This window comes from Rhinatrema bivittatum, chromosome 1, assembly GCF_901001135.1.
Source record: "Rhinatrema bivittatum chromosome 1, aRhiBiv1.1, whole genome shotgun sequence".
In the NCBI taxonomy this organism is placed as follows: domain Eukaryota; kingdom Metazoa; phylum Chordata; class Amphibia; order Gymnophiona; family Rhinatrematidae; genus Rhinatrema; species Rhinatrema bivittatum.
The window spans coordinates 433,698,782-433,722,719 of NC_042615.1; the positions used below are offsets into that span (position 1 = coordinate 433,698,782).

The 23,938-nt window shown below is 47.5% G+C and overlaps 1 protein-coding gene and 1 long non-coding RNA gene across 3 annotated transcripts in view; one reads left to right on the plus strand and one right to left on the minus strand.

The window, feature by feature from the left end:
* Positions 1 to 23,938, plus strand: part of LOC115092963 (zinc finger protein 567-like) — a 1,005,854-nt gene that overhangs the window by 827,816 nt on the left and 154,100 nt on the right. The window lies entirely within an intron of this gene.
* Positions 4,677 to 22,864, minus strand: LOC115093027. Its single transcript, XR_003857149.1, has 4 exons — positions 22,304 to 22,864; positions 12,084 to 12,210; positions 11,188 to 11,301; positions 4,677 to 4,886 (listed from the first exon to the last, which is right to left on the minus strand). It is a non-coding gene; the product is annotated as an uncharacterized LOC115093027 (long non-coding RNA).

The window sequence follows — 23,938 nt, forward strand, 5'->3', positions numbered from 1 at the left end:
AACGGCTATGGCTCTGGTGGGACCCTCATAATGGTCCCCCCATGGAAACTGATACATTCTAGGTGTCCTCATTGATGCCACTCAGTATCAGGAATATGTAGACTTTGATGGTGGTGATGGCCCTGATAGATATCTTCTCACAAGTCAGGTTGTCCAAAGAAATATTGACCAACCAGGGGACCTCCATTTGTGTCCTGAATAATGCAGCAAGTTTATGGTTGGCTAGAAGTGAAAACCTCATGGATCTTGGTGCACCAACTCCAAATAGATGGGCTCATTAAATGCTTCAATAAAATCCTCAAGCAGATATTGAGAAAGGTTGTTGCTAAGGATGTCAAAGATTAGGACTCATTACTGCCATACATGTTATTTTCTATATGAGAAGTTCCCCAAAGCTTGACCAGCTTCTCCTCATTTGAATTGCTGTATGAGAAAAGACCCTGGGGAGCCCTGGATATAGCCCAGAAAATCTTGAAGGCAGAAAGTAGCCCCGGATAGAACCTGGTAAATTATATAATCTAAATGCAAGAGCAATGAAAGAAAGTCAGAGAGGTCTTCTGGCTCTTTCTAGAGAAGGCTCAAGCTACCCCGTCCTGACAGTATAACCAGTCTGTGATCCAATGGGTCTTCCAACTAGGAGATCACATCCTAGTACTGTTATCATCTTACAGCAGTAAGTTGGTAGTGTGCTGGTAAAGCCCTTATGAGGTAACAGAAAAGGCAGATAGGCAGAAGGTACAGATCTTCCAAATGAACCTCTTGAAGAAGTAGGTTGCACCAAATTGCAATGTTCCAGAGAATGGTCAACAGCTTCTGAGCCCCGAAAAATGTGATGCCATGGCATACCTCAACAATATCATAAGCTACAGCACAGACAGGAGAACCCACCTAAGATGGCTAGAGGCATTTCTTACAAGCCTACAGGCAGTAGGGCTGACAGCCAACCTGAAGAAGTTCCTGGTCTTTTTTTCTGTTCCCATTACCTTTCCTTTTCTCCATTTTCCTTCTCCAGGTCTCCTTTCCATTTTTTGTTTCATCTCTCTCCTCCTGTTTATTTCACTTCCTCCCTTATAACTTTTTCTTTCCTATCATGTCTCAGCCACTCTTAGCAAGATTTCACCCCTTCCAGTTCTCATTGTCCCCTCTCAGTCCTCCATCTACCCCTCACCATTCTCCAGATATCTGGCTCCATTTTCTACCCCCCCCCCCATTACTGCCTACTTTCTGATACTCTCACTCTCCACCATCCCCTTCAAGCTCTCCTTTCTCCATCTCTTTACCTCTCTCTCCTTGCTCTTTCTCCAAATCTTTTATTTTTCACTTTCCCTCACTTCTCATCCTACCTCTCTCGTCTTACCTTCACTATTCTTTCTAATCGTCACAATCTCCCTATTCTCCTCTGTTGCTAACTACCAGCTTTCCTGTCTCCCAATCTCACCCCCTTCTTTATCCTTGCCCCCCTTTCTCTTTTACTTCCTCCCCATTGTTCCTGTTCTCACTCCTTCCCTAGTCTTCTGTTACCACCTCTTTTACCCCATCCCCAGTCCTCATCTACTTTTTTCTGCCTCTTATCCCTTCACCAGCTCAAGCTTGACAGAGTCAGTGGCTCGCGGGATGGCCTCATGAGCCACCCCACTCACCCCCAATGCAGCATCACCTCCTCCAAGGCCAGGATGCTGCCTCCTGTTACTGGGGCTATGTCGCACAGTTCATACATCAACACTGCAGCTGGATGCCACTGTCTTCCAGCTCCTCCAGGCTCTTCCCTTAGGCGCGCTCGCAGTACATGCCTATATTTAAAGGGCCTGTTGGAATAGGCTCTCCCCTTCCATGGTCATAGTCCTAACAGAGACAGGACTATATCAAGTTTCCAAGAAACCTGGGGTAACCTTCATAGAGCAGCTATAGTTACAACACTAACAGCAGCAGCATGACTGAATCAGACTTCCAAGAGAGCTGGGAGATACCAGCATGGAGCAGACATAGTTTTAACCTTAATATCAATTAGCATGAGACCAAATGTTTCGGACAACAGCCTCACTAGTTTTGATGCCTGCTTGTATTAATACAAAAACTGCTGGTAAAATAGAGGAGGAAAGTTAAATGAAGTATGGGATTTAAGAACCCAAAAAGAAGAAGACAGAAAGGAATATCCTAATCCTTCTCAATTAGTCTTTTGGCCTACTCATACTCCTCGTCACAACGCAAGCATTAATGCACATTACACATGTATTACTGTATGTTACCATTAATGCACTTTAAGACATTAGTCCATGTTAGTACTCGATCGCAAACTGGTTAAAAGACAGAAAACAGAGAGTAGGATTAAATGGTCAGTTTTCTCAATGGAAAAAGGTAAACAGTGGAATGCCTCAGGGATCTGTACTTGGACCGGTGCTTTTTAATATATTTATAAATGATCTGGAAAGGGATACAATGCATGAGGTAATCAAATTTGCAGATGACACAAAATTATTCAGAGTAGTTAAATCACAAGTGGATTGTGATAAATTGCAGAAGGACTTCACAAGGCTGGAAGATTGGGCATCCATATGGACAAGTGCAAGGTGATGCTTAATAGGGAAAAATAACCATTGCTGTAGTTACACGATGTTAGGTTCCATATTAGGAGCTACCACCCAGGAAAAAGATCTAGGCCTCATAAGGCCAATGCAATACCGCGCGCTGGCTCAAAACACGATTGGACGAACATCCATAAGGCCCGATGCAATAAGGGATTAGCGTGTCCAAAACACACGTCCAATTGAGCATGTAACCAATAGCGCTCATCACATGTAAAGTACACATAGATGAGGCTATTAGCTAATCCCCACAATTAAAAAGATTTCCCACGTGGCCTATGCGCCCATTGCAATGCAGCAAAAAGGTCTGATGCGCTCAAGGGCTGATTGGAAAAAAAATAAAAATTCATGCTTTCTGTGATTCCTCCTATTTAGTATCGTCACAATACTAAGTAGGAGGAACCACAGAAAGCAGAATCATGTAAAAAAAAAAAAAAGTCACAAAAAAAATTTTTTTTTTTCCGGATGCCAAATATACACAGTCCAGGCCATGTATATTGTGGGTGTATATTGTACCGGTAGCAGGAGAAAACAGACGCTCATAGAGAGCTTCCGTCTCCTAACCCGCTACTGACAGGCCATCTTTTCTGGGCGCCTGATGCCGAGGAGGCGCAAGGGATGCACAATTTCCCTTAGCCCCTCCCTTTTACTGCAGCAGCTCATTTTAATATTAAATTGCGTGCCCAGGAGAGGTGAATCGGCATGCGTTTGGAGAGTGGGTGCTCAATCATGAGCACCCGTTTTACACGTGCCGATATTGCATCGGCCTGATAGTGGATAATAATTAAAATCTTCGCCTCAGTGTGCCTTGGAGGTCAAAAAAGCAAACAGAATGTTAGGAATTCTTAGGAAGGGAATGGTGAATAAAGTGGAGAATGTCATATTGCCCCTGTATCATTCCATGGTGAGACTGTACCTTGAGTACTGTATGAATTCAGGTCACCGCATTTCAAAAACAATACAGTTGCACTGGAGAAGATACAGAGAAGGGCAACCAAAATGATAAAGGAGATGGAACGGCTCCCCTATGAGGAAAGGCTGAAGAGGTTAGGGCTGTTCAGCTTGGAGAAGAGACAGCTGAGGGGGGATGTGATAGAAATCTAAAAGATCATGATAGGACTTGAATGGGTAAATGTGAATTGGTTATTTACTCTTTTGGATAATACAAGAACTAGGGAGCACTCCATGAAGATAGCAAGTAGCACAATTAAAATAAATTGGAGAAAAATATTTTTCACTCAGCGTTACAATTAAGCTCTGGAATTCATTGCCAGAGGATGTGGTTAAGGCAGTTAGTGTAGCTGGGTTTAAAAATGTTTTGGATAAGTTCCTGGAAGAAGATGTCCATAAACCTATTAATTAAGTTGGCTTGGGGAATAGCCACTGCTTACTACCGGCTTTAGTAGCATGGGATCTATTTAACATTTGGGTACTTGCCAGGTACTTGTAATCTGGATTGGCCAGTGTTGGAAACAGGTTGCTGGGCTTGATGGACCCTCGGTCTGATCCAGTATGGCAACTTCATATATTCTTATGTTCTTAATGAAGACTAACACAAACAGGAGTTAATGCACTGTGCTGTTTGCAAAATCATGCATCAACTCATTAATAGTAAAACAGACTACTAAAAACTGCATGGCAATGCACATGTGGCACAGTAAATGAGTGACCAAGGCTTTCTTTAAGTGCTTTTATTTACAGTGCACATGAAACACAGCATAACTGCTTACCTTCAGCAACAGTCGCAGTTAACAGTCAGCATTCACATACAGGATTCGCCATCAGGACAGTGATGTTTCAGGAGCTGCCTTCTCCCACCTGGGCTCCAGCCCTTATTCTTACTCTGAGGGGCCCCTCCCTCAGAGCTCTCTGGCTCTTGGGCTGTTAAGGTAGACTAGGCTAGATGCCTGGTCCCGCACAGGTTAGGGAGAGGATTAGGGCCACTCCTTCATAACACAGATTGCATTATGCTTCAATGGATAAATCAAGCAGTAGTACCCCGTCGGGACATGCTCTACTTGGTATCACCTGACACCCCCCTCCCCAATTTCCACCCCCCTCCCCAGCCAGCCTAACCCCTCCAAAATACACACCTACCCATCCGAAGTAATTTTGACCCTCCCAGTGCTGAATTCCTAAATAATGCCAGCTGGCCTTGGTAAAGAAGTCCAAGAAGAATCTGATACTTGCTTGTTACAGGAGGGTGAATCTTGTCAGTTGTCTCTGATTCAGGAGGATCCACGAAGGGCAGATTCTCCTCTTCTTTAACGCTCAGTGAAAACACAGACGTTATAGTTGGAAGGCCTGTTAAGAGAAACAAAATGTCTAGAAGGATTCAGCAAGGACCAGCTAATAGTAGATCAAAAGATGGATGTTTGATGTTATTGACCCATCTCCTGTGATCTAAAGATAGCAAGCACTTTAGGGTTGAAATTTCAAAGCTATTTACTTGAATAAAGCCATGTTTTGTGGATGCAAATGGCCCTATTAAAAATGAGACCGTCTCATAAAGGTCCATGGGTAAACCGAGTACATGCACACTTTTCTTTCAAATGCAGACAGGAATTCCAGGGGGTGGAATTGGAATTTTTGCATGGACTTTATGTGTTGTAATGTGTGAACGTACTCAGCTAATTACTTCAATATCTTCAAAAAAAAGAAACATTGATTCTTACCTGCTAATTTTCCTTCCTGTAGTACCAACGATCAGTCCAGACAGTGGATTGAGCTTCCTTTCCAGCAGATGGAGACAGAGAGAAACTCAAAAGGTATCCTATCTCCCCCTGTGTCCCTTCAGTATAAACGTTATCAAAGCAGGAAAAAATTATGAACTATAATCTTAACCAGAGAAAGATCAAGCAAGTAAAACCTGTAACCTCCAAATTGGAACTGGAAATTTGAAACAATGCATAAAAGCGCTCTTATATATATACTGGTCAGATACTTCCGGTGCCTTATAGCTCAGATATGTGTTGCTCTGATAAGCTTAGGAGATACTCTCAAAATCTGTAAATGAAAGAAACTTCAAGCGGTCATTTCTAAGAAAAGTCAGAATGCAAGAAGGGCGGGTATCTGGACTGATCCGTGGTACTACAGGAATGAAAATTAGCAGGTAAGAACCAATTTTCCTTTCCCTGTATGTTCCTGGATCAGTCCATACAGTGGGATGTACCAAAGCTTCCCTAAGTAGGGTGGGACCGAGATAGTCCCACGTGAAGCACCTGACTGCCGAAGGAACCAAAAACTGGCGCTTGTACATCGAGGCGATAATGATGAGCAAAGGTATGAAGAGATTTCCAAGTAGCTGCTCTGCATATTTCTTGCGGGGAGACCAACTGGCTCTCCGCCCAAGAGGTAGCCTGTGAACGCAATGAATGGGCCTTTACGCCCTCTGGAACCGGCCGGCCCCGACAGATATACGCCGACACAATCGCCTCCTTTAGCCAGTGAGCGATGGTAGCCTTAGAAGCTTTGTTCTCCTTATTGGGTCCGCTCCACAAGACAAAGAGATGATCAAAGACCCTAAACTCATTTGTGACTTCTAAGTATTGCAGTAGCACTCTTTTCACATCAAGGCACCGTAGGTCTCCGCCAGGTGTGCTCGCAATGTCCTCTGGAGAAAAGGCAGGTAGCTCCACTGACTAATTTATGTGAAAAGAGGACACGACCTTTGGTAAAAAGGATGGTACTGTCTTCAGGGAAACACCTGAATCAGAAAAGTGAAGAAATGGTTCCCTACAAGGCAAGATTTTGTTTCTATCTGGCCGAGCAGATAGAGATGAGAAATACTGTCTTAAGAGTCAGGTCTTTGAGCGTGGCCCACCTGAGGGGTTCGAAAGGCACCCCGCAGAGAACTCGAAGTACCAGATTAAGGCTCCACGACGGACAAGGAGCCCGGACAGGCGGGTTCAAATGCTTAGCCCCCTTGAGGAACCGCACGACATCTGGGTAGGCCACCACTGCGTAACTATCAACCCGCCCTAAGAGGGAATCGAGAGCCGAAATTTGAACCCGCAGGGAATTGAAAGACAAACCTTTGGAGAAGCCATCCTGTAAGAAAGATAGGACCTGGTACACAGGGACTCTGCGCGCCGGTATTCCTAAGTCAGCACACATCATCTCAAACACGCTCCATACCCGAATGTAAGCAAGAGAGGTTGAAGTCTTACGCACACGCAGCAAGGTGGAAATAACCTCCTCCTTATAACCCTTCTTCCTCAGTCTGCGCCTCTCAAAAGCCAGGCCGCTAGACAAAAGCGAGCCGCCTGATCGAAAAATACGGGATCCTGCAGCAGTAGGTTTGGAAGGTGACCCAGGCGAAGAGGTCCGCCTGTCACGAGGTTCACCAGATCCGCGCACCATGGTCTCCGGAGCCATTCTGGTGTTACGAGAATGACCGGCCCCTTGTGAAGCTCTATATTTCTGAGCACTTTTCCCACCAGAGGCCAGAGTGGGAACATGTAGAGGAGGATGTTGCAAGGCCAGGGTAGCCCCAGGGCATCCACCCCTTCTGAGCAGTGCTCCCGTCTATGGCTGAAGAATCTGGAGCCTTCGTATTTTTCAGAGTGGCCATCAGGTCTAAGTGGGGGGGCTCCCCACTTGCACACGACAAGATCCATCACTTCTTCAGACATCTCCCACTCTCCGGGGTCTAGGTGTTGACGACTTAGGAAGTTGGCCTGAATATTCTCCTTCCCCACAATGTGGGAGGCTGCCAATCAAGCCAGATGGCACTCTGTCCAGGAGTACAGCTTGCTGGCTTCCAGGGCTACCAGCCGACTCATAATGCCACCCTGGCGATTGATGTAAGCTACTGTGGTGGCATTGTCGGAGAGAACTCGCACCGCTTTGCGACGGAGCAAAGGCAGGAACGTCTTGAATGCCAGGCGAACCGCTCGGGCCTCCAGATGATTAATATGCCATTAAGATTGGACTGCGGACCATTGCCCTTGGGTGGACTGATTCTGGCACACCGCTCCCCACTGATGTGTGCATCCCTTTCAACAGGTGATCGAGTGAGAGCCACCACTGGATGCTGGCAATGGTAAAGTTGGAGAGCGGTAGAGGTGTCTGAAACTCCTCCTAGACCGGCTTCCAGCAGGACAGCAAAGCTTTCTATAAAGGCCGTATATGTGCGAAGGCCCATGGAACCAAATCTATAGTTTGAAGCCATAGAGCCTAGGACCTGGAGATAGTGCCAGGCCGTGGGCACAGAGAGAGAGATAACATATGTCGTACTTGATTCATGAGCTTGAGCGCCCGGGCCTCGGGAAGCAAGACTTTGCCCATGCGTGTGTCGAAGCGTGCCCCTAAAAATTCCAGGACTGGAGAGGGCTTGAGGTTGCTCTTGGGGAAATTGACTATCCAACCGAGGGAGGTGAGAAATGACAAGACTCTGTTGACTGCAATCGCGCAGTGTTTCTTCGATTTTGCCCGAATGAGCCAGTTGCCCAGGTAAGGATGGACCAGTATACCCTCTCAGCGGAGGAAGGCTGCCACTACCACCATGACCTTGGTAAATGTGTGTGGCGTGGTGGCGAGACTGAACGGGAGCGCTTGAAACTGGTAATACTGTCTCAGGATGTTGAACCGGAGATACATCTGATGTTCCTGGCGGATTGGGATATGAAGGTAGGCCTCCATCAAATCGAGAGAAGCAAGGAATTCGCCTGTGCAAACCGCTGCGATGACCACCCTCAGGGTCTCCATTCGAAAATGGGGGACTTTGAGCGCCTTGTTGACGCTCTTGAGGTCCAGGATTGGTCAAAAAGAGCTGTCCTTTTTGGGAACCACGAAGTAGATGGAATACTGGCCTGATCCCTGTTCCTCCAGGGGGACAGGGACTATGGCTCTGAGCTGTTGAAGCCCGTCGAGAGTCTGGCACACAGCTGGACGCTTCTGAAGTCCGCAGGGAGAAATTAAATAGTAGTCCGGAAGATACCGAGCAAATTCTAAAGCGTAGCCTCGATCGATTACTTTGAGGATCTACCAATCCAAAGTAATTTTGACCCATTCCTCGTAAAATAGGGACAGACCACCTAAACTGGGAACGGAGGAATGGGCCGGCCGCATCTCATTGCGAGGACTTTGGGGCGGATCCTTGAGGGTTACCATCCCAGAATGGCCGTCGTCCACGAAAGGAATGAGACCATGATTGAGATCTAGTGGAGGGATTTGTTTGAGAAGCCCCCCGCAGCTTGCTGTACCTGCACTGCCCCCTGAAAAGAGAGCGCGAAGGAAAAAAAAGGACATGGACTTTTTAGGGTGGTCCTCAGGCAGCTTATGAATCTTGTTGTCGCCCAAAGATTTGATAAGCTGTTCCAGGTCCTCCCCAAAAAGCAACTTACCCTTGAATGGGAGAGTGCCCAACTACGATTTAGAAAAGGAGTCTGCCGCCCAATTTCGCAGCCAGAGGAGGCGTCTGGCAGACACTGCTGAAACCATGGCTCTGGCCTGCACCCTGAGGAGATCATAGAGGGCATCATCTCCATATGCAAATCGTGGCCTCCAGCCACTCCACCTGTTCCGCCTTTGCAGACGGGAGGTCCTGGTGCTGAGTAGTTGTTAAACCCACCTGAGACTTGCCTGTTGCATGAGACTACCACAGACTGTCGCCCGAACACTGAACACTAGAACTTCAAAGATCCTTTTAAGATGTACCTCCAACTTCCGATCCTGAAGGTCCTTCAAAGCCGTCGCTCCAACCACCGGGATGGTGGTTCTCTTTGTGACAGCGGAAACCGAAGCATCCACCTTAGGGACCTTCAGCATCTCTAGGCAATGGTCGGGGAGGGGATAGAGCTTGTCTATTGCTTTGCCCACTCGTAAGCTGGATTCCGGAGCTTCCCATTCCCGGAGAAGTAACTGCATTAGCATAGGATGAAAAGGGAAAGTACGTGGAGGGGCTCTCAGTCCTGCCAGGACAGGGTCCACGTTACTGGAAACCGGGATACTAGCAGCTTCCTCCAGAGGGGCATCTATGCCCAACTCGGCTAGAACAAAAGGGATGAGCAGATCCAGCTCCTCCCATTGGAACAAGTGTAAGATCCACGGGTCGTCCCCTTCGACCGGTGGATTCTGAGTTAAAGGATCTGCATCCGGATCAGGATCCGGGAGCTGAGGTAGAAGGATCCGGCGGGTTTTGTGCCCTTGGTATGGTCCGAACCCGATTAGTCCCCTGGGAATCTGGGAGCTTGGGTCCCTGGTCTGTAGATACCTTAGGCACCTTTGCAGGTGGAGGGTCTATAGGAACCTTCACAGGTGGGGGGTCTTTGGGGGAATCCTCCTGCTGCAGTAAGCTAGCGACATAAGCTCTGTGTAATAATAGTACAAAATCAGCAGTAAAATGAGAAGGGGCTTTCCCTGGAATTGGAAGAGGGGGGGGATATTGTCCTGAGGGTCCAGGATCAAATCTGGAGAGTCCACGGGGCTTAAATCCGGAGAGGATTGAGGAACTTCAGAATCCCTTCCCCCGTCCAGCAAAGAAACAGGCTCAGTATGTGCAGCAGGAGGCCAGCTCTCCACATGCAATATAAAATGGCAATCGAGGCATCAGGAGGGGGGGGTGAGGAGTTGCCGTGGGAACGGAAAAATCCTTCTGCCTGGCTGCTGCGAATCTGAGAGAGAGAAAACTGCTCTCCACTCCTTCCCCCACCCCACCCCTAAGCTGCTGGTCCTCCTGCAAGGTACTGATTAATAAAAAATAAAAACCTTTCCTCCTTTTTTTTTTCTTTTTTCAGACAGCTTAAAGTGACAGAGGAATTTTACTTCTCTGACAACAGACCCAAGGCATGAAACCTCTCAGGGGTCTCAGCCTGAAGCATGAAAATTCTCAGGGGTCTCAACGGGGGAGGGACTGGACCACTAGTATCACCCCAGAGCCAGGCAAGAGGCCACCGGGAAAAGGGTCCTAGGCTGAATAAATCAAGGGGACAGGACCCCCCTAGGCCCAAGCAAGAGCGAGGAGTCAGAACAAAACTGCTCCTGATGACTAAACTTTTTTTTTTTTTTTACTTTTTAAACACTGGGAATTAAACCAATACTTGCTTGATCCTTTATAACTAGAGAAGGAGGAAGAAGAACTTCCGCAAACCAAAAACTGCTACAAAGAAAGGGAACCACAGGTTCTGCTATCTGCATCTGCTGGAGACAGAGAAATACTGAAGGGACACAGGGAGAGCACTGTCCTGATATAGGCTACCTTTCGAGTTTTTCCTCTGTCTCCATCTGCTGGAAAGGAGGCTCAACCCACTGTCTGGACTGATCCGGGTACATACAGGGAACTTATGTATTTATTTGTTTAAAATAATTGTTAATCGTCTGATAAAAAAAAATCTTTCTAAGTTATGTACAACATGTAGCAGAACAATTCAGCAAAATCTTATTCAAGTGCACAACTATTCTCCCAATAAATAGATCCCGCCTCAGTGATATTACACAGAAAACAGCAGTTCAAATAAATAAATCAACCTTCAGAAACATTACTCAAGTACATAAATTTACTTTGTAATTTCTCAGTAAAGATGTCGAGTACAAGGAATATGTAGACATTACCGCTATCTGGGCTGTTTAATATCACCCTCCCTAATCCAGAACATTTACTTACTAATGGAGGGGTCCTTCAGGTTTTCTTTTCCCTCCCACTCACAGTGATGAGTGAAATAATTCTCATCTTCCTTTTTAATCTTGAATATAACATCAGGATTAAGAATTGAATAACCTGTCAATAAAAAACAGGAAACCTCTATGTAAATTGTGCTTGTACAGCCCCTTGGAGATTTCATCTGTGTTTTAAGCAGTGTGTATGAGTAAATCTTTGGGTGTATATTTTGTTTTAGAAAGCTTGCTGAGAAGAGACAGTTGCAGGCTGCCACTTGATTAAGATTAAGCCTTAGAGGATTTCTGGTAATCAGTTCTATTCATGAGCCTCCCAGGTGGAAGCATTGCAGCTGCCTATCTTCTCTGCTAACATTTGCCCTCCTGGAGAGGTGGAGTCTCAGCTTCTTACTGGGAGCACCCAAGAAGGAAAACCCAAGTCCTGGGATATAAACATAATTCTTTCTAGAGACCAGTGAGAGGGAAAAGACAGATATTTGAGTTGTGACTTCTGGTTACCACTAGTAGGGGCTTACATATTGTACAGGCCCTTACACAGAAGCTGTGGTCTGCGGATGGAAATCAGGGAAGTAAATCCTCCCCGTTTCCTGTGCCAGCTGTTGTTGCAGAGAAAAGAGACTATGAAGCTGCTAGTTTAACATACAAAAGATCTATGCTACAGCACAGATCAGCATCTTGCTGGGTCCGCAGCACATCTGGTTTTCATGGAGGCCTCAGGAGCCACAGCGGCTTCTGTTGGATTTGGGATTGCATGTAAAGTCAGGCTCTAAATTTTAGGCCCTCATGGGACCTGGAACCTTGAATTTTTTTGAGCCCAAAACAAAATTGCAGCACCCATTCTGTAATGTGTTTATAGGTGGAAGTTGATAGAAAAGGCAGATTTACCCCGAGACATGAGGACTCCATGAATCTCCTTGATGACCTTCTTGTACAGCTCCTTCTGGCTTTCTCCCAGAATGCCCCACTCCACTTCCAAGAAATAAGCAGCGACGTCACTGATTGTGACCGATGCCTGGAACAGCAAACAGGACACCCTCAGCCCCTCTCCTTCCAGATCCATGATAATGTGTGTTTAATAAACTATGCTTATATGACTTCTGTCAGTGAGATCAGCTTTCAGTACATTATTCAGGGTGGCCCATGGAAAAGTAGCCTGCCTCCAAAGCACTGGTATTGGTGGCGGGCTACTTTTCCCATGGGCCACCCTTTACCATGAAGAGAGCTCAGTTCTCTTATGACTCTAGTATTTGGTATAAATTGCTTGGACTCCAGAGAAACACTGAAAATTTTGGGTGCTGGCTGATTCAGCAGCTGTAAGGTGGTGCCAACAACAGTCCCTGCAGATGTGAGAGACAGAGGCTGATGGCTTGTCTGAAGGCAGGAAAGTGGATAGTGATGAGGTCAGGCCTGAGGCGTAAGGAGAGAGAGAGGGGGGGGAGGTGGTGGATGTGTGTGAGGGTATGTATACATGTTTGAGTGAATGTGCATGTTTGACAGTATGTAAGGGAGTCTTTGTATTCATGTGTGTGTGTGCAAGTGCGAAAATAATATTGGGTTCATGTGTATATGTGAGAGAGTGTACATGTTTATGATTCCATGTAGATGTGTGTGAAAGGGAGCATGTGCTCATGTGCCTGGAAATGTGTGTGTGCATGTATGAGAGTGTCTACATGCTTGCATGTGAGTCTACATGTATCAGAGTGATATTGTGTTCATGTGTATGTATGCATGTTTGACAGCATATTCATCTGTGAAGCATGTGACAGAGACAAGGGGGCCGATACAATATAGTGTGGTTGGACACATGTTTTGGACATGCTAGAATAACTCCTGATGCCACAATGGGATTAGTGCTTCCAAAACAATCATCCAACCCAGTGCGTAGCTTATAGCGCTCATCACATGAATATGCCATGTAGATGAGGCTATTAGCTATTACCCCGGATGCAAAAAATCACCATGCACCTAATGTGCACGTTTTAACATGCAAAAATTAACACCAGCCATGGAGCTGGCATTAAGTCTTAATAGGCCCCAAGCCTCCAGAAAAAAAGCAAAAAAATACTGCTTTTCTGTGGGTCCTCCTACTTAATATCGTCGCGATATTAAGTAGGAGGAACCATAGAAAGCACCATCATGAAAAAAGAGTCTTGATGGGGTCAGATTAGGAAAATGGATGCTTAATTTACGAGCGTTTGTTTTCCCAACCTGTTGCTGTGCGCGGGTTAGGAAAACAGACACTCGTAAACTGGACATCTGTTTTCCTAACCCGCACGCAGCCACGTCTCCTGGGTACCCAAATCCAAGGATGCCCTAGGGATGCACAATTGATCCCTAGTGCATCCGTTTTAGCTCAAGAGTTAATATATGGCACTGCATGCCCAGGAGAGGTGAAGGGATGCGCATTGGGAAAACGGGAGCTCAATACGAGCGCTCGTTTTCTAAATATTATTGCATCGGCCCCAATCTGCATGCCCCACTCCCCCCCCCCCCCCCCCTGCTAATCTCTGCCGATCTCACAGTGAGCAGAATGCAAAGCTTCCCAGGTATGAAAAGATCTTTGCACTGTGCTGTGAGGAAGGAAAGCTGGAAGAGCTGCCCAGGGAAAAGTTTTCCTTTAAGTGCCGGTGTCCTGTACACCTAGAGAGGACAAAGAAGAATTTCTTACCGGATCAGAAAGCTGGGCAGACATTCTATTCCTGTTTTCCTCTGAAATCTGCAGCTGCTGGGATGGAATCAGGATGGAGATTTCCCTGATCCTGCTCAGATGCTGAGAAAGATGAATAGGAGAGGAGGAGGCGGGGCTGATTCCTGAGGGTCTCAGATAAAGTCCCTCCTCTCTCCCTCTGCAGATATGGGTCTAAGTTTGCAGGGATTTCCAGTCCTGGGGAAGCAGAAAGTTTCTGCTTTTATTCTGTTATGTTCCTTCCAGTCCTGCAGACAGTAGAAATAAATCAGAACAAATCTTCCCAGTTACCCTGGGGCTGCTTCCCCCAATGCATGCTGGGAAGATCCCACCTCTTTAAGGTGGATCTGTGGAGATTTTATCCTATAATTCAAGAAATACACTGAAACCAAGAAATTAAAAAAAAAAACCAACAACACTAGTGTGAGACCAGCTGGAACTCCTGCTATACTTTAGAGGCTTTCTGCAATATTTCCAAGAGACAACGTCAAAAAAATCCTGAGGAGGCAATTTACCAAGGACTTCTAAAATAAATATCAAAAGCTACGAATAAATAACAAATATACCCAGAGTCGTAGCTAGCCTATGGTCAATATGGTCATTACTACAGGTGCCACTGCCCTAAGGGCACTATAATGCTGTGCCACCTCATTGGCCCAATAATTGTCAGAATGAAAATAAAGCAGGGGAGGAGAGAGGAGCACCTGCCCCATGTATCAAGCCTCTATGGCAAAGCCCGGGTCAGCTTTTTCTGCACCCGGGGCAGATATTCAGAATTACGCCTCCCCACTCCCTCCCACACACACACACACACACTTTTCGAGTTTGTTTTAGTTGTAAACAATGTGGTTTATCATACATTCCATACGACAGTGATATAACTAGTATAATGTAACAGCAATAAGCTTTTACAAAAGAAAAAAATTACTAGGGAAAAGTTGAAAACCATTATTCACACTCTGCCCAGCCTCTCTCTCCCCCTGCCCCACACTCTGCCCAACCTCATTCCCTCCCTTGCCCCACAGTCTCTATCTCCCCGTCCCACACTCTGCCCAGCGTCTCTCTCAACACATTGCTCAGTTTCTGTCCCTCTATCTCCCCAACACCCACAGTCTGCCCAACTTCTTTCACTCTGCCTCTCTATTCTCTGCCCAGTCTCTCTCCATTCCCACCACTTCCTACTTGCTTTCCAGCCTCTCTCTCTGGGTAGATGGGCCACATGGTCTTTTTTTCCTGCTGTCCTGTTTCTATGTTTCTTCCCTACCTCCACATTCTGTCTTTCTATGGTCTTCCCAGATTCTCTCTCCTCCCCACTCTCTCATTTTGTCTCTCTCTCTCTCTCTCTCTCTCTCACTCTTTGTCTCTCCACATTCGGCCCAGCCTCTCTTCCCATCTTCATACTCTGCACAGCCTATCTTATGCTCTGCCCCACCACCACCTCTGCCCAGTGTTTCTCCCCTGCCCATACATTCTATCTCTCTCACTCGCTCCACATTCCCACCAGCCCCTCAGTCTTTCCCCCACCCTTTTCCCAGCCTCTCTCATTGTCTCTCTACACTCCGCAAAACCTCTGTCTCTTTTTCCTGCCCCCCCCCACACTTTCACTCTGAATCTCCACATGCTGCCCAGCCTTTTCACCCTCAAAGCCAAAGGCTACCTAGGCTTTCTTTCTCCCCCGCCCCCCCCCCCCCCCCGTAGCCCAGCCTCTTTCTCTCACCTTCCTCACACTCTGCTCAGTCTGTCACAGTCTCTCCACAGTCTGCCTAGCCAGGGGCCTACTAAGGGGGAGGGAGAGGGCGGGGGGGGGGGGGGAGGGAGAGGGCGGTCCTCCCCAGGTGACAACAGTAAGTGGGGTGTGGTGGCCAAGATGCAGAAAAGGGAAAAAAAACATGCTTTGTCTGCCCTGAGCACATGCTTCTCATGCTGGCTCTGTTCTGGTTCTCTGGCTTCCATCCTGTCCCTCTCCTGGCTCCTCCCTTGCTGTGGTGATTAGAGGTCCTGCGCAGTGCCGATTTGTGACGCGCTGGTGGGAGTTCCCACCCCCTAGCCAGCTACTAGAGGCCCGGGTGGTGCCAATTTGTGATGCACTGGAGGGTGTTCCCACCCCCCAGTAGGGTGGCCAATTTTTCCATGGACCATAACTGGACACCCCAATAAACTTAATGCTTTGGGAGGGGAGGCAAGGGGGGGGGGGGAAGGTTACAGACTACTGTCAGTTGTCCATCCACTCATTACTTGGCTTTCAAGCACTTCCTTCGATATACTTTCTTTTATAAAATGTTATTTCAACTATCCTCATAAAGACATCAACCGCAGCCTCTCTCATGCAGTTCTGCTCTCTATCACAACTAAAGCCTTTCTAATAAACATCTGCCTCCATACTTTCCCATAAACACACAGCCTCCTATCTTATGCACACTCCCAAACACATGGCCTCCTCTCTCATACACAGCCTCCTCTCATCCAATCTCGCACATTCCGAAATTCACAACCTCCTCTCTCATATACACAGCCTCCTCTGTCAAACACACACACACACACACACACACAGTCTCCTGTCTCAGACCCAGGTGGTTCGCTCTCCCTTTCCTTAAAATCTTCCCAGCCTTTCATTTCTGTCTCTCTTGTGCCACCTGTCTCTCAATATGCTCTCTCTCTCCTTTTGTGTTGCCTTCCTGTTTCTAGTCTCCTCCCTCCCAATGCTCTTGTCTTTCTCCCCTCATTCTTCCCTCCTATTTCTCTCTCCTCACCAATGCCTTCCTCTTTCTCTTATCTCCTTTCCTCCTGTGTCCCTGTCTCCGTTGTGCCTCTTCCTTCCCTTCCCCCTCTGTCTCTTTCCTTCCCTCATGCTCCTGTTGTGCCTCTCCCCTTCCCTGTGACCTTCCTTCCATACCCCCTCTGTGTCTTTCCTCCCTTGCTCCCCATGGGGCTGATGCAATAAAAAGCGCGGAAAGTGGGCGCTGAAAAGTCAGCGCCCACTTTCTTAATGCGTGCATGGCACCCGCAAGGGGGGCACCTTGCTATACCCAAATTAGGGGGTCACGTTAGCAAGGAGGCACAAAGGTCGCGCAAGCATGTGATGATCGCTATTGCATTCACTCCGCGTCGGACGTGCGTTAAATAGGCACTAATCCCCCTATTGCATTAGGGGGTGGATTAGCGTCGGAGTGCAGGCTGAGCGCACTGTATTGCATTGGCCCCCATGTGTCTATCTTTCATTCCCTCCCCTTTTCTGTGTCCTCCTCTGTCGCTCCCCTTTTCTCACCCTGTGACTCTGTCTCTTTTTCCACCTTCCTTTATCCCTCAGCTGGTTCGCTGCAGCCCTGTCTCTTGGATCTTGGCCCAGTACTCACGGAGGGGGAGGGACCCAGAGGACATTGCCGCAGTGATCTGTGGAGCCAATGGGAACTGAGGGCTGTGCTGTGCCCCGCTTCCTCTCCCCATCCCATCCAGCCACAACACAGGAAAGGAAGCAAATGGGCAGGAACACAGCTCAGCTCTCGGCTCTGTCTTTCCCTATAACCAGGAAGCTGACGGAAAGAGGAGCCTCTTGCAAAAGATGGATTTTCAGTGACTGGTCAGTACTTCTGACTGGACACTGTGCAGCACAGCTGAAATCCTGGCTGCCTGGTCCAAAACTGGGAAGTTGGCAACCCTACCCCGCAGCCAGCGATCAAAGGCCCTGTGCGGCGCTACTGTGACATGCTGGTGGGGTTCCCACCCCTTGCCAGTGATTAGAGACCCTCAGCGTGGCAGCACTGAATGCCCAGTGGTGTCCTGCCAGCAGGCTTCTTGCACCTGGCCGGCAGGAAGGAGGACCACCTCGGGCAGAGGTGAGTCACGTGGCATTGTGACTGAGAGGGAAGGGGAGGGGTGAGACTGAGAGATGGGAAGGGGAGAAGGTGGTGACTGATTGATAGAGGAAAGGGGAGGGAGTGGGAGTGAGATTGAGGGGGTTAGTGACTGAGAGGGAAGGGGGAGAGGGAGGGAAGACTGTGAGTGGGAGAGAAGGGAGGTGAGAGGGGGGAAGGGAGGTGAGGGACTGAGAGTGAGTGAAGGGAAGTGGGAGTGAGGGAGAAGAAGAGTGTAGAAAAGTGACAGCCTTGCATCACATATATACATGATATACATGTATATATGTGATGCAAGGCTGTCACTTTTCTACACTCTTCTTCTCCCTCACTCCCACTTCCCCTCACTCACTCTCAGTCCCTCACCTCCCTTCCCCCCTCTCACCTCCCTTCTCTCCCACTCACAGTCTTCCCTCCCTCTCCCCCTTCCCTCTCAGTCACTAACCCCCTCAATCTCACTCCCACTCCCTCCCCTTTCCTCTATCAATCAGTCACCACCTTCTCCCCTTCCCATCTCTCAGTCTCACCCCTCCCCTTCCCTCTCAGTCACAATGCCACGTGACTCACCTCTGCCAGAGGTGGTCCTCCTTCCTGCCGGCCAGGTGCAAGAAGCCTGCTGGCAGGACACCACTGGGCATTCAGTGCTGCCACGCTGAGGGTCTCTAATCACTGGCAAGGGGTGGGAACCCCACCAGCATGTCACAGTAGCGCCGCACAGGGCCTTTGATCGCTGGCTGCGGGGTAGGTTTGCCAACTTCCCAGTTTTGGACCAGGCAGCCAGGATATATATATAGAGTGTAGGAAGTTTGTGTGTGCCCTCCACTAATTCATGACAATCTCAGTGTTCTTGGAAATCAAAAGTTCCCAGGTATGATGTGGGGGAAATTTTTTTATCCTTATTAGTTCTAATTATTGGGTGTTGTTTGATATGTCTGCTGTTTTGAAATATTTTATCGATGTTTAGGAAATTTTAAAATTATATATAGGTGGGGTGCCAAAGGAAGTATCCACCCCAGATGCCCAATGCTGTAGGTACGCCACTGTGCCTAGCCTCTCTGTCTTTCCTTCTTTCAGCAGCTTCTCAAACTCCCCTGCTTCTCCCCTCCCCACCCCCCCACGCTGCTTTTTTAAAATCTTGCCCTGGCCTCCTCTTTCAAACTCTCATGGCTGACAGATGGGCTTCAGTCCAAGACCTACATTTAAAAAATGATAGTTTTATTCTATTTACTCACTTGTTAGAGCAAGGTAATGCCCTTTTTATGGTGGGCATCCCATTGAGCCCTGCCTGAGCGGGCAGAGGCTTGTGTCATCTTGATGTTTTGTTGATTTGGTTTTTTTTTTCTCTTTCAGCCCCCTGGCAAGGGAAACAGACCAGCAGATAAAAGAGACTCAGCTTCCCACCTGCGAGGGACAGACAAGCAGTAAGAACACTCCCGATGGGCTCCCCCTGCCGTTGGAGAAGTCCCTGAAGAGCTAGCAAACCTGGGGTCTCATTCCCTAAAGTATGGCAGGCCTGCAATACTTTAGGGAATGAGGGGCGAGGGGCGGGCCTGCGCTAGCCGGCAGCGATCGCACCGTCGCGGTGCGATCGCTGCCGGTTTCGCACCCAATAGCGCCACCATAGGAGGTGTAGCTATTGGGCGTGATCTCGGACGCGAAAAGGCCCTTACCTTTTCGTCGTCCGCGGCGTCTTCGCGGAGTCGGCCCCGGTGACGCCCCGACTCCTCCTCTTCCGGGGCCGACTCCGCCCCCATTTTGGTATCGCGCGCGATCCATTTAGAAAATAAGGCCCCTGGAAGGGAAGAGTGGTGCTGCAGGCAGCTGTCCCATGCAGGCAAGGAGCCACGAGGGACAGAGAGGGTAGCAACAAGAGCTCCAGGCAGCTAGCAGGGGCTTCTGGGTTTGCCCCCTCTTTATGTCCCTCAGAACTTCGTGCAACTTTGAACTCTTTTTAGGGCTGCGATCCGAGGTGCCGAGCAGTTCCGGGCCTGGCAGCAGTGGCAGTCCCTCCCAAGTCCCAGCTGTAGGCCGGGATCGGCAGGTCAGCAACGTGCACACCAGAAGCAAAAAGGCCCAGCACGGGCTCCAGGACCTTTTTAAAACTTGCTGGCAGTGGATGTTGCATCTTTAAGATGTTAACTTCCCCTGCGAGCAAGCTGTAGCTCAAGTGGGAGAGAGTGAGGCATCACTGTCTTTCCGGCTGGAACCATGTATGTCGCTGAGAGAAGAACCCTGGTAGGGTCAATGATATGTTGTGGTGTGTCCAGGACGTCCTCTGGAACGAAGGAACGGGAGAGTATCTGCCCGAGTATTCTTGTCCGCTGGACAATACTTCAATATGAAATCAAATCGATTAAAAAATAGGGACCAGCGAGCTTGTCTATGGTTCAAGCGTTGCACATGACGTAGATATTCAAGATTTTTGTGGACAGTGTAAACCGTTATCTGCACCCTCGAGCCATGGGCGCCATTCTTCGAATGCCAGTTTGATGGTAAGTAGCTCCTTGTCTCCTATCCCATAGTTCCGCTCGGCAGGAGAGAAACACCGAGAGAAGAAGCAGGGATGTAAAGTGTGGGTGTCACTGTGTTTATTTATTTATTTATTTATTTAAGGGTTTTTATATACCGCAGTACGTAAAGAAATACATCACCGCGGTTTACATTTAACTAAGGACAGCATCAATTGTTAACTAAGGACAGTGTTAACTAAGGACTAAGTGTTAACTAAGGACAGCATCAATTCCGACGTCAGAAGCATCCACCTCGACAATAAGAACATAAGAAATTTCCATGCTGGGTCAGACCAAGGGTCCATCAATACAGACCGGTTAGCCTGACTTCAGTGCCAGGAAAAATAGTGGAAAGTGTTCTAAACATCAAAATTACAGAACATATAGAAAGACATAGTTTAATGGAACAAAGTCAGCATGGCTTTACCCAAGGCAAGTCTTGCCTCACAAATCTGCTTCACTTTTTTGAAGGAGTTAATAAACATGTGGATAAAGGTGAACCGGTAGATGTAGTATACTTGGATTTTCAGAAGGCGTTTGACAAAGTTCCTCATGAGAGGCTTCTAGGAAAAGTAAAAAGTCATGGGATAGGTGGCGATGTCCTTTCGTGGATTGCAAACTGGCTAAAAGACAGGAAACAGAGAGTAGGATTAAATGGGCAATTTTCTCAGTGGAAGGGAGTGGGCAGTGGAGTGCCTCAGGGATCTGTATTGGGACCCTTACTTTTCAATATATTTATAAATGATATGGAAAGAAATACTACGAGTGAGATAATCAAATTTGCAGATGATACAAAATTGTTCAGAGTAGTCAAATTACAAGCAGATTGTGATAAATTGCAGGAAGACCTTGTGAGACTGGAAAATTGGGCATCAAAATGGCAGATGAAATTTAATGTGGATAAGTGCAAGGTGATGCATATAGGGAAAAATAACCCATGCTATAATTACACAATGTTAGGTTCCATATTAGGTGCTACAACCCAAGAAAGAGATTTAGGTGTCATAGTGAATAACACATTGAAATCGTCGGATCAGTGTGCTGCGGCAGTCAAGAAAGCAAACAGAATGTTGGGAATTATTAGAAAGGGAATGGTGAATAAAACGGAAAATGTCATAATGCCTCTGTATTGCTCCATGGTGAGACCGCACCTTGAATACTGTGTACAATTCTGGTCGCTGCATCTCAAAAAAGATATAATTGCGATGGAGAAGGTACAGAGAAGGGCTACCAAAATGATAAGGGGAATGGAACAGCTCCCCTATGAGGAAAGACTAAAGAGGTTAGGACTTTTCAGCTTGGAGAAGAGACGGCTGAGGGGGGATATGATAGAGGTGTTTAAAATCATGAGAGGTCTAGAACGGGTAGATGTGAATCGCTTATTTACTCTTTCGGATAATAGAAAGACTAGGGGGTACTCCATGAAGTTAGCATGTGGCACATTTAAAACTAATCGGAGAAAGTTCTTTTTTACTCAACGCACAATTAAACTCTGGAATTTGTTGCCAGGGGATGTGGTTAGTGCAGTTAGTGTAGTTGTGTTTAAAAAAGGATTGGATAAGTTCTTGGAGGAGAAGTCCATTACCTGCTATTAATTAAGTTGACTTAGAAAATAGCCACTGCTATTACTAGCAACGGTAACATGGAATAGACTTAGTTTTTGGGTACTTGCCAGATTCTTGTGGCCTGGATTGGCCACTGTTGGAAACAGGTTGCTGGGCTTGATGGACCCTTGGTCTGACCCAGTATGGCATGTTCTTATGTTCTTAAACAAAAGTACATCTGAAATCATATGGCTAAGGAAAAACCAATCTGTAATTAAACTGCCATCACTAGACCTGGGTAACTTTCACATCACACCCTCTGGGCAAGTACGGGATCTAGGAATACAGATCGATGAGAACATCACAATGTAAAAACACATAAACAATTTAATTAAAACGGGATACTCCAAGCTACAAAATTTTACATTGGCTAAAGCCTCTGCTAACATTCCAGGACTTCCGAACTGTTTTTTGCAACGCCCGATCATAGACGGCTGTGACCTCTGTTGCTCACCTCCTTTTTTGCAGCCTTGACTCCGTAGGGAAGACTTGTGGCCTCCACCAGCTACCACCGGCCTGCCCACTGTTCCTGGGTCTCCCTGCATGCCACGGACGCTGCTGACCACCATCTTGTCCTTGGAATTCCCTAGGTGCATGCAAACAGGCAGGTATTAAGTACGTCATGGCGGGAACCTTGGGGGCGTCCCCTCCGGATGACGTCAGTCTTCCAGGATATTTAATCCGGCTGGCCCTGTCTACTGACGACTTGGCAACGAGTACCCTCATTGCTGAATCCGCTTCGCTGCTATGGACCTCCCATTCCAGTTCCTGCTCCTTGGCATGAAATGCTCTGGGTACCTGCTCCTCGGGGGACCTTTCTCGTCTCTGGCTATCTGCTTCTCGGAAGGCCTATTGCCTTGGACTATCTTTTGCTTCATTTCCCAGGACTCCCCTGGAACCTCTACCACTGTGAGTACCTCTGCTCTACGGACCACTACTGTACCATCCTTGTGTGGAACCCTCATTGGTGTACCCCGCGCTGCGGACCACTACCGTGACATCTCTTGTGAGGAACCCTCATTGGTGTACCCTGCGCTGCGGACCACTACCGTGGCATCTCTTGTGAGGAACCCTCATTGGTGTACCCTGCGCTGTGGACCACTACCGTGACATCTCTAGTGAGGAACCCTCATCGGTGTACCCCGCATTGCGGACCACTACCGTGAAATCTCTACAGAGGAGGCTCATCGGTGTACCCTGCACTGTGGACCACTACCGTGACATCTCTACAGAGGAGCTTCACTGGTGTACCCCGCTCTGCGGATCATTGCCGCATCTTCTACAGAGGTATTCCCCTTGGGTATACCCCATCGCACAGACTCTGTAACTTTCTCCTACACTTCCCGCTTCACAGGCAGTGCCTTTCTATTCTCTAATAAAGACTCTATTCCACAGCTGTGTCTGGCATCTGCTGAGACCTCGCCTCCCGACGGTGGGGCTCACAGGGCTCCTCCCTGTGGGCTGTTCCATCTCTCACCTTGGCCCAGGGCCCACACACCTACTAATCCTAACATTTTTACAAACACTAATATTCTCAAACTTAGATTACTGCAACTCATTATTACTAGGTCTACCCTCAGGACAATTAAAACTATTACAGCAACTACAAAATGCCACTGCAAGACTACAGTTAGGGAAAAAGAAATTTGACATATCACACCTTCAATGATCGATCTAAACTGGCTGCCAGTACAAGCAAAAATGGACTGTAAAGTACAACACTCATCTTCAACGTAATCAGTGAAAGTAACTCCTGCTTATTAGGCACGACTCTCCAACCGTACACACCACAACGAACACATAGATCACAAAATAAAGGACTATTAACAGTACCTACACCATGGAACACCCTTCTAACGCAAATAAGAGATCAAATGTTTTCTATAGTGGGCTCCAAATTATTCTAGCAGTATTTTGCTGCAACTCCCAAGGTATGCCTATAAAACTATGTTGGACTTGTCTAACAGGTTTTGGGCTATACCAATCACAGTTGACAGTCAATGGTAAACAGCCTTTAATTGGGGTGGTGCTCAGTTTGTGTGGATGCACCTCCTTCAAGGTTTTCTTGAACTCCCCAGCTATTATTTCA